This window comes from Nuphar pumila, chromosome 9, assembly GCF_984573655.1.
Source record: "Nuphar pumila chromosome 9, dmNupPumi1.hap1.1, whole genome shotgun sequence".
NCBI lineage: Eukaryota > Viridiplantae > Streptophyta > Magnoliopsida > Nymphaeales > Nymphaeaceae > Nuphar > Nuphar pumila.
The window spans coordinates 95,432,198-95,442,613 of NC_143257.1; the positions used below are offsets into that span (position 1 = coordinate 95,432,198).

General features: G+C 39.0%; 1 non-coding gene across 1 annotated transcript; it reads right to left on the reverse strand.

The window, feature by feature from the left end:
* Nucleotides 1–7,201: 7,201 nt before the first annotated feature.
* On the reverse strand, nt 7,202–7,304 carry LOC149828724 (small nucleolar RNA R71). The gene has a single exon (XR_016434522.1). It is a non-coding gene; the product is annotated as a small nucleolar RNA R71 (small nucleolar RNA).
* Between the last annotated feature and the right edge of the window lie 3,112 nt (nt 7,305–10,416).

Sequence of the window (10,416 nt, forward strand, 5' to 3'; positions counted from 1 at the left end):
TGTCATGTATGCATAATATTGCACATTTTCACAAGTAGTAGGTAATTAAAGACTTTGTTTTTACAAATATTTCTTGTTATTGCATAATCAAAACATAATTAAAATCTTTTATATACCACCACAGAAAAAGAATTTCTTTCACTTTTCTAAATATCACAATTATTTATATTTTATTATTAAAAAATCAAATAAAAATAAGTTATTATTTACTTGTCCTCACTTATATGTTTTCTGCACAAGTTTTCTCAATCACAATTCTAAGCAGTGAACTTTTTCTTTTTAAGCTATTTTCTTTTCTTGATTTTCAATTTTTCATACTTTTTCTTTTTGTGCACTTATTTTTATTTTATGGCTTGGTATGGTCTACTTTTATGCCCTATGTAATGCCAATATCTTTTATACTTTTTCAATGTATACCAAAAGACTTTGACTAAGACAAAAAAGCGACTTCCTTCATTTACCTTTTCGACATGAGACTCAAACACTTCAACTTGTGTCTGTTCTCAGCTACTAAGGACCATGAAGATTCTCACTCTCCTTTTTGAAATGAAACTCAAACGCTTCAACTTGCGTCTAAGTCCCATCTACTAGGGATTGTAAAATTATCCAAACAACCTAACGCATGCACTTTTTACTTTTGCGCTTTTGTTCATTTGCTTAGTTTTTCAAAAATAAAATTTTTGCATATTCATATTTGTGATTGAAAATAAACTCTAACATGTATCTATCGTCATTTCTTTGAAATCCACATAAACAACCATAATTTCTAGATCCATGTCAGAAAAAAAAATTTTGAGGCTTCAAAATCCTCTAAAATCATTAGATTTGAAATAACATTCATATAAGTTTAAACTCTTTTTTTAAAATCTACTTTTCATGAAAGATGTGTAAACATGTGCAAGAACGTAAACAAAAATATTAGGGTGTGCAAACTACAGCCTCTCCCATGCTTGAATAACATTGTCCCAGTGGCACTCCCCCATGCTTATATGAAACTAAGTGAATGCACATGAGACATAATAAATGAGGGAAAAGAGTAGAAACATCTGACATGAATTATAAATGCATATTCTATGAATGCAATGTATACATGACATAACATGAAAACTCATGAATGAAACAAAAAAAAGAAAAATAAAATCTAATAAAATCTATAAATCCTAAAGGCAAATCGAATAATATACAACATATGGGCTGCCTCCTATAAAATGCTAAGTTTCACGTCCCCAGCCAGACGGATCCCTGGAAAAATCCTTCACCGTCCATGAGATCAATGGACATGAAGTCAGGCTCAATCGAGCTCTCTATGAAAGAGTGCCATTTATGACACTGTGCACTGTGTTCCCCTCTACTTGATCTCTAAAAGTGATACCATGACTCTTGACACTATATGGCAGAAGGTTAGTCTCCTCGTGGAGACTATGCTCAAAAGGAGAGTCATAACCCGAACGACTAGCAAGATGCACATCTAACTGCAGATCAGACTGCTTCCCTATGACATCTGCCACCTGGAAGCAATCGTCTTGTCATGTCACTCTGTTGGCAACATCAAAGATATGCAACCACAAGCGCTTGTTGCCAAACGAAATCTCTATCTTCCCAACAAAACAATCTATACGAGCATGGGCAGTGGCCAAGAATGGTCTGCCCAAAATAATGAGGATTTGGTGAGTGACATTTGTGCCTTTTGATGATGCATGAAATGCATATCATGTAAACACGTTTTTCATGCATTTTGTATCGAGTTTAAGGTTTTAAACCCATGTTTAGATGTATTTTGATAGTAAGGGGTTATGGTTCGAATTTCAGAAAAATCAGAGTTAAAATGAGAGAGTTATGGCTATTTTAGTGTTTGGGCACAGATTTTGAGGTGGATCGGATCCATATCCGACCCAGTTAGGTTCTTTGGATTTTGGATCAACTCTTAGAAAGCCCAAAACCCAACTCACACGCCTATCCATATCCATTTTAAAAAGTTTTGCAGAAAACCCCCCAGAAAGTGGCGCTAGCAAAAAATTATTTTTTAACCCTCTTTCTGAAAAATGTCAAAATTATAAATAGTCTTTTTTGAAGAACCCTAGGCGTCTTTGGCTGTGTTTGGACACCTCTTACAGTGATTCTACTCCAGCAGCTCCTTCCTCTCCATCTCCTCCACGTTTTGGCCATTGAAGACCGGTCTATGCTTGATTTTCAAGCATATTTTCGATCTCTCTTGTGTTCCTTTCCATTTCTTTCTTTCTCCTTGCTGTATTTTTACCACTTTTCTGTATTTTTGCAGGTGTAGCAGAGGTGGAGACCATTAACCTTGTGCGGGAGTGCGAAATACACCAACAAGGTGAGCCGGCCCTACCTCCATCCGGCTTTCTACACCCTCCGATCGAGAATCGGCTCACATTCCATCGTCGGTGGATCTCCAACGTGTAGCAGCTGCAAAGGTGCCATTTTTAGATGAAGTCCAGCATTCTTGAACTGTGTAGGACGTCCATCTCCAGCCACGGTCCGCTCTTCTTCATCCCCCCGGTCGTCGGATCTTCCAAAAGGTAGGTCTTCTTCTTCCTTCTCTTCTAGCTAAAACCGAATTGGGTGTTGGTTTTCTTTTTATTTTATTTTCTGAGTGTTTCTTGTTTTCTTTTTGTTTTCAACCTTAGAATAGAGTTCGTGCATAGGCCAACACGTTAGCTTAGGTTTATTTGTTTGATTGATTCATTTGAATCGAGTTTTTGTTGATTTTTTCATCCTTTTCATTAAAATCGGCTAGATCTTTATCTAGCCGATTCTTCCTGTTTGTCATAGGTGTTCTTGGTGCTGTTTTACAGAAAATCCAAAAAAAAAATATTCATTTTGATTCACCTTAGTCGGTTGTTTGTGTGTTGTGATTGTTTTGTTCAATTAAAAAGCAAAATCCAAAAATCGGCTAGACTTATTCTAGCCGATTCTTGATTTTTACAAAAATAACTTTTTGTTTTGATTTTTTTTTATGTCCAGCATGTGTATTGAGTTGTTTTGCTGAAAATCCCATTATAAAAGTTCATTTTAATTCATTTTATTCGTGTTTTTTGCTCGTCTTGTTTTGATTTTATTTTTGAAAAAGAAAAAAAATCGGCTAGGATTATTCTAGCCGATCTTTGGATTTTCGTTAAATGTGTGTGTTGATGTTGGTAAATCGTGTGGTTGCTGTGTGTTTTGGGTGTTAACAGCAGTATAAAGTTGTGTTAATTCATTTCATTCGTTTAGGATAGTTCTAAATAATCGTTTTTAGCATTTTGTGTTTTTGGTGTTTTGGATCTATTGAAAAACAAAAATTACAAAAGTCGAATTTTTATTTTCTTTATGTTTTTAATAAATTTCAGCATATTGTTGTTCATGTTTGCTTTTGTGTAATTAGGAGTCCTTTTTATTATTTTCTAATTTAGTTTTATCAAAATAGTGGTTATTTAGTTTTATTGTTTTTTTGTTAATTTATATATTTTTTTTTAATTTTTGTGTGGATCTTCTTCTTCCCCAAGGTGGGGCGGCAGCCATTAGAGCTCCTATTGAGCTCTAGGTCAATTTTTTTAGAAAGTCTTAATTGTCATTAGTTGAGTTAGGAAGGTGTCTATGTTCAATGTATTAGGGTTTTCTCTCATAGCCGTTTTTAGGGGTCAATTAAGTAGGTTTTGGGAATTAGGTTAGCATTAACTCCTAGGAAATCGATTTTCCATTTAAGTTCTTTTATTCCCTAGGTAGATTTAATTCTATTAGTTTAGAAAGTAGCACCAATTGAAGTTGGCGATTTTGGAAAAAGGAGGTTCTTCAAAAATCGTGTGAGGCATTTAAGGAAGATTTGAATTTTGAATGGGTATTAAAGAAGGAGTTACTCCTTAACTTTGGAAAGTGTTTTTGGAATTAAACAAAAATTTCAATCTAGGCTCCACGATTTCCATAGAGCCTTAAAAGCACTTTAATTCCATCTTGAAAAGCAACAATCGTGGATTTCTAGATTGGCCTTTTCATTTTTCCAAAATGAGTTTTAAAGGCAATTAAGGAGTGTAACCCCCTCTTTGAATGGGGCGATTTTTGAGAATCCAAAGCATTTCAAAGTTTGGACATTGGTAATTATTACATTCCTTTTCCAACCCTCTCCATTAAAATCGTTAACTTTGAATTAATTGTAGGAATTAAGAGGTTACTACTTTAGTCTAAACCTAACCTAGTCAAAACCTAGCTAGTCTAAGTCAAAGCTTAGACCAAACCTAGGTCGAGTCTAAGACCAAGGCCCAACCCTAGTCAAGCCTAGGTCGAGTCAAACCCTAGTCTAAACCCACTTGAGTCTAGTCAAGTCAACCCTTAGCTTGAGTCAACTGACCTTAGTTGACTAAGTTAACCCTAGTCTAAATCCAACCTAACCTAGCCAAAACCGAGTCTCGCTTATGTCCAAGACTAAGACCAAATCCTAGCCAAGCCTAGTCGAGTCAAACCTAACCTAAGTTTAGGTCAACCTACTCTATCTCACCCTACTTAACCCAAGCCGAACCTTAGTTGACTAAGTTAACCCTAGTCAAGTCCAAGTCCAACCTAAGGTGAGTCAAGACCAAACCTAACCTAAGTCAAAGTCAAAACCAAACCGAGGTCGAGTTAACCTTAGCCAAGTCAACCCAACCTTAGCTAAGGCTAAACTGAGTCCACCTAAGTCAACCGAACCTAGTTGACTAAGTCAACTCAAAAACCGAACCCAACTAGTTAGGTCAAGCCTAGTCGAGTCCACATTAGTCCCAGTCGAGTCAAACATAGCTCGAGCCTACCTAATCCAAACCGAGTTCACCCAAACCAACCCGAACCTACCCAAGTCCAAACCGAGCCTAGTTGAGTTAACCGAGTGAACCCTATCCCTAGCCTTTGTTCTTTAGTGGATTTGATGTCATTTAGATGTTATTTATTTTGATTTTAGGTTAAGTAGTTTAGTTATTTGATTTGGTATAGTGTAGAAGTGTGTGTGCGTATATCGTATTTGTTTCGGGTGTGTGAGATGTGTTTGGTGATTGTTTGATGAGTCGTTAGTTATTCTTTAACTTAGTAGTCGAATTGCATTTTATCGCGTATCATAGTTGCATTTGCATCGTTATTTAACGTAGTTTTAGTCATAACTTGCTTAGCGTATTTCATTCGTCATGCATTTAGCATAATCGTAATATTCATCTGCATATTCACTGTTATACAGGGTCATTTAGACTGCATTAGGTTTAATTTACATTTTTTAGTGTTTAAATAGATTTATAAAGTGAATAGTACACTCAAATAAAAACCCGATTTTTGCCCTGTCGCACCAGCATTATTTTCTGTGCAAAAATTCTGTGTTTTCCAAAAACTTTTTATTCCATTCACTTTATTGACGTGTTATTTGACTGCAGACCAAATTTCAGCTCTTTTAGAGTTGATTTGTCTGATTTTTAAGCGTTTTGCGAAAACCGCTTTTTCTGGATTTCAAATTACAAGACTTTCGATATCCTGATTTTTCCCAGATTTGAAACGCTTATATCTGGAGTTCCAGATACTGTTTTTCCATTTTGTAAAAACTGTCAGTTTTTTTAATCTGTCAGTTGCAGAACAGAACAAATTTCGGGAAAATCGGACCTCGTTTACCTTGTCAAACAGTGGTTTTCCGATAACCTGTCAGAATGCTATTTTACACTAGTTAGGGGCAGTTTCGTAATTTTCTTAATTTCGGCATTTTAGACCTGTTTTCAGTAGTTTCTGCATTTTAGGAGTTGCATAATCATCATACAGCATTAGTAGAATTAACTTAGTTAATTTTAGACTTAGTTTAGTATTTTATTTAATTATTGATTGATAATTAGCATTTGTTTTATTATTTTCGTAAAACTAGAATTAGTTTTAGTTATGGTTTGCATTGTTAGAATAGAATACTAACTCTATATTTTTCTGCATTTTTAGGTTGAAAAGCATATTTAATTTCCAGGGTTATTGTCCAAGTGCGAAGATTGTCTAATTGGCGAAAAGACGGAAATACCCTTGGTGTGGAGCAGAAGATTTAGTTACTTTTTCATTTTCATTTTAGTGATTAATTGTAATTGTAGTAACTTTATAATTTTAGATTGATATTTGTAATTAATAAATCAAATTTTCTAGAAATATCTTGATTAATTCCTGTTCCCTGAGGATTCGACCCATACTTACCACTTTGTGGAAAGTCGGTTTTTATATTTTTGGTTGACGATTTTCCAAAGTTTTATTGAAAATAATTGTTTTAAAAAGATCATTTCAAAATATCAACCAAATTTTGGCGTTGTTGCCGGGGAACGGCGAATTAATTACTTTATTTTTTAGAGTTTGATTTATTAATTGTTTTAGTTAGTTAATTAGTTGTTTTCTTTTTAGTTAGTAGGCTTAGTAAGTGAATATAGGATTAACATAGTTAGTAAATATAGGATTCACGTACTGTTCTTTCTAGGATTCACTTAATTTTCATTCTCCAAGGAGCGATTAGACAGGTGGGTTTTAGAAAAACATAGTTTGTGATTTCCTGTATTTATTTGTTTTAGCATTTTAGAATAGTTTACTTTGTTATTTATTTATTTAGTTATAGAATTCTGACATAGCTAGATAGCATATCGGTTTGTTGTTAGTACTGTTATTTGTTTATTTACATTTTAGTACCTGTGTTAGTTTAGATTTAGAGTTAGGTCGTTTGCTTACATCTGGTCTTAGTACCAGTGTATGCAGGGGCGACGAGGTCTAGGAACCCCATTACACCCATTTGTTGACAACCCAGAGAGAATTTTACATTCTCATCGAAGTTCGGCAACAATGGTTGACATGGATCCTCCACCCCCAGTTCATTCACGTCCTCTACGGGAATACTTCATTCCCACAGACTATGTTCAGGCATCCTGCATTCGGAGACCCGATGTAGGAGCGCCTCATTACGAGATTAAGGCCAACATTATTCAGATGCTTCCATCCTTTTATGGCCTTAGTCATAAAGATCCCTACCGACATTTAGATGAATTCCTCGAAATCTGTTCTACTGTTAAGATACAGAATTTCGATGATGATGCGTTGAGGTTGACTCTATTCCCCTTTTCATTGAAGGACAAAGCCAAGTATTGGCTAAAGTCCTTAGATTCTGTAGAAATAGAGTCTTGGGATCAATTGCAACAGGAGTTTCTTTGGAAATATTTTCCCATTGGTCGTACGAACCAATATCGTAGAGCCATCACTAGCTTTTCAGAGCTAGATGGTGAGCGCTTTCATGAGACCTGGGAGAGAATGAAGGATCTCCTCAGGAAATGTCCCCATCATCAGGTGCCGAAATGGCAACTGGTGCAGAGCTTCTATGATGGATTGTCTGAATCGTCAGATGATCGACTCTTCATGTGGAGGGACATTCATCCTGAAGAGCGAGGACGAAGTATGGAGGTTATTTGATACATTGGCCGAGAATTCCCTCCACCATGCTTCGAGCTCTCATTCGGATAGAGCCACACCCAGCATTCAGAAGAAAGCTGGTGTTCTTGAGATTGGTCCATCTACTGCACTACAGTGCAAGGTAGACATGATTGCTCAGAAGCTGGACCAGCTTCTCTCAGGACCATCCACTACTCAGCAGGTGTGTACTCTTTGTGCCAGTCCGGCACACGAGATCACTGAGTGTCCTTCGGCAGCTCAGGGTTACGTCAGACCGCCGAATAACCCATTTTCATCGACATATAATCCGGGTTGGCGTAACCATCCCAATTTTTCATGGAAGAATCCACAGTCTTCCACGCAGATGCCTACATCCTCTCAGCCAGTTCGGCAGCCATCTTTTACTCAGTCATTTCAAAGATTGAACTATTCTCAGTCTTCTTCTTCTTCAGTCACTCCCCCGATTCAGCAGGAGTCTGCCCCGCAGATATCTTTTGAGGAGAGACTTCTCCAGGCATTCCAAGAGGTGAAAACCTCTAATCAGAACGCCTTCGAGAAGTGTAGCCAGATATTGAGCTCACATACGCAGTCCATTGCGAAGTTAGAATCGCAAATGGGACAGTTAGTTGAGGCTATTAGTAGGAGACCCGAGGGTACATTGCCGAGTCAGGCTGTCATGAACCCGAAGGGCAAGGACCAGATGACTGGAGGCCTGTTTCATACTGAGACACAGCAGCACGCCAAATCTGTTAAGGCCCTGAGGAGTGGACGTGAGTATCACGTCGAGAGCAGAGAGAGAGAGTAGAGAGAGGATAGAGGAGCCAGAGACCATTGTTTCACCTACTTCGGCTCAGCCATCATTATCATCCCCATCTCCATCACCATCTTCATCCTCAGAGAAGAAGAAGGATAGGAGTGAGCCTTCTCACAAAGAGGAGAAGCCAGCAGAGTATATTCCCCCACCACCCTATCCCAAAGCATTAGAGTCTCCCGGGTTTAGAGGGAAGCAAGGTGCAAAGATCCAGGACATGCTCGATATATTCAAGCATGTGCAGATCAACCTACCTTTGCTTGATGCGATTCAGCAGGTGCCGGCATATGCCAAATTTCTGAAGGAGCTATGTACGCAGAAGCGTAAATCTAGAGAGAGAGTTCCTAACAGGGTCCATCTGACTGAGCAGGTGAGTTCAGTACTTCAGCATCAGACACCACCAAAGCTCAAGGACCCTGGAGCCCCTATCATTGCGTGTACTATAGGGAACATCCGGATAGAACGCGCAATGCTCGATCTTGGAGCAAGCGTGAACATTCTGCCTGGATATTTCTTTGATTCTTTCGGGCTAGGAGAGATGACATCAACTCCGATTACACTGCAGCTGGCAGATCGTTCCGTCAAGGTACCGAGAGGTGTCTTGGAGGACGTGCTAGTTAAGGTGGATGACTTTTATTTTCCAGTCGATTTCATTATTCTGGATATGGAAGGAGTGGATAGCCAGCACCAGACTCCGATTATTTTAGGCAGACCATTCTTGGCAACTGCCAATGCGTGCATCAACTGTAGAACCGGAGCCATGGATCTCTCATTCGGCAATCGAAAGGTCAAGCTGAATATTTTCAATGCCGCGATGGGACCAGCAGGAGACATGGACTGCTTTCATGTAGACATTGCACATGAGTTAGTGGAGGAGCAGCCCGAGTTGTACATTACTGAGGATTCTTTAGATTTGTACCATATAGAGAAGAATAGCGGTGTAGATAGTGTAGATGTGTCTAGAGTGTCGTCGGAGAGACCACCTTGGGGAGCCGCCATTGAGACTCTCCCACCACTTGCGAAGACCCCCGCCAAATCGTTGATCGAGTCACCTCCGAAACTTGAGCCGAAGCCCTTACCAGATTCACTCAAGTATGCTTATCTCGGAGATGATGAGACTCTGCCTGTGATCATCTCGTCCCGGCTCACTGAGGAGCAGGAACAGAGATTGCTGACTATTCTTCGAGAGCACAAGGCAGCGATTGGCTGGGGAGTTGCTGATCTGAAGGGGATTGATCCTTCATTCTGCATGCATAGAATCCATTGTGATGAGGAAGTCAAGCCATTTAGGGATATGCAGAGAAGGCTAAATCCCAACATGAAGGAAGTGGTGAAGAAAGAGGTGGTGAAGTGGTTGGATGCCAGAATCATTTACCCTATTTCTGATAGCCAGTGGGTCAGTCTGATTCAGGTTGTGCCGAAGAAGTCAGGACTCACTGTGGTTGAGAACGAGAAGGGTGAGAGAATTCCGATGAGAACCACTACAGGATGGCGAGTCTGCATCGATTATAGGAAGCTGAATGTGGCAACTAGGAAAGATCATTTCCCATTGTCATTCATTGATCAGATCTTAGAGAGACTCGCAGGGCAGAGCTACTACTGCTTTCTAGATGGATATTCAGGATACAATCAGGTAGCTGTCCATCCTGACGACCAGAAGAAGACCACATTTACATGTTTTTATGGCACCTTCGCGTTTAGACGTATGCCGTTCGGGCTCTGTAATGCCCCGACTACTTTTCAGAGGTGCATGCTTGCTATCTTCTCGGACATGATTGATGATGTGATGGAAGTTTTCATGGACGACTTTTCAGTATATGGCTCTTCTTTTGAAGATTGCCTCCAAAAACTTACTCGAGTACTGAGTAGGTGTGCGGAGACCAATCTCGTCCTGAGTTGAGAAAAGAGCCATTTTATGGTCCAGGAGGGGATTGTGCTCGGACACATTGTGTCCAAGCGTGGCATTGAGGTTGACAGAGCGAAGGTGGAATCCATTTCCCATTTGACTCCACCCACCTTTATGAGGCAGATTCGATCATTTTTAGGGCATGCAGGCTTTTATAGGCGGTTCATAAAAGATTTCAGTAAAATCTCTCGACCGCTATGTACTTTACTGGAGAAAGACCAGCCCTTTGTTTTCGGTGAGAATTGTATGAAGGCCTTTGAGATTCTCAAAGAGGCCTTGATTACTGCGCCCATTT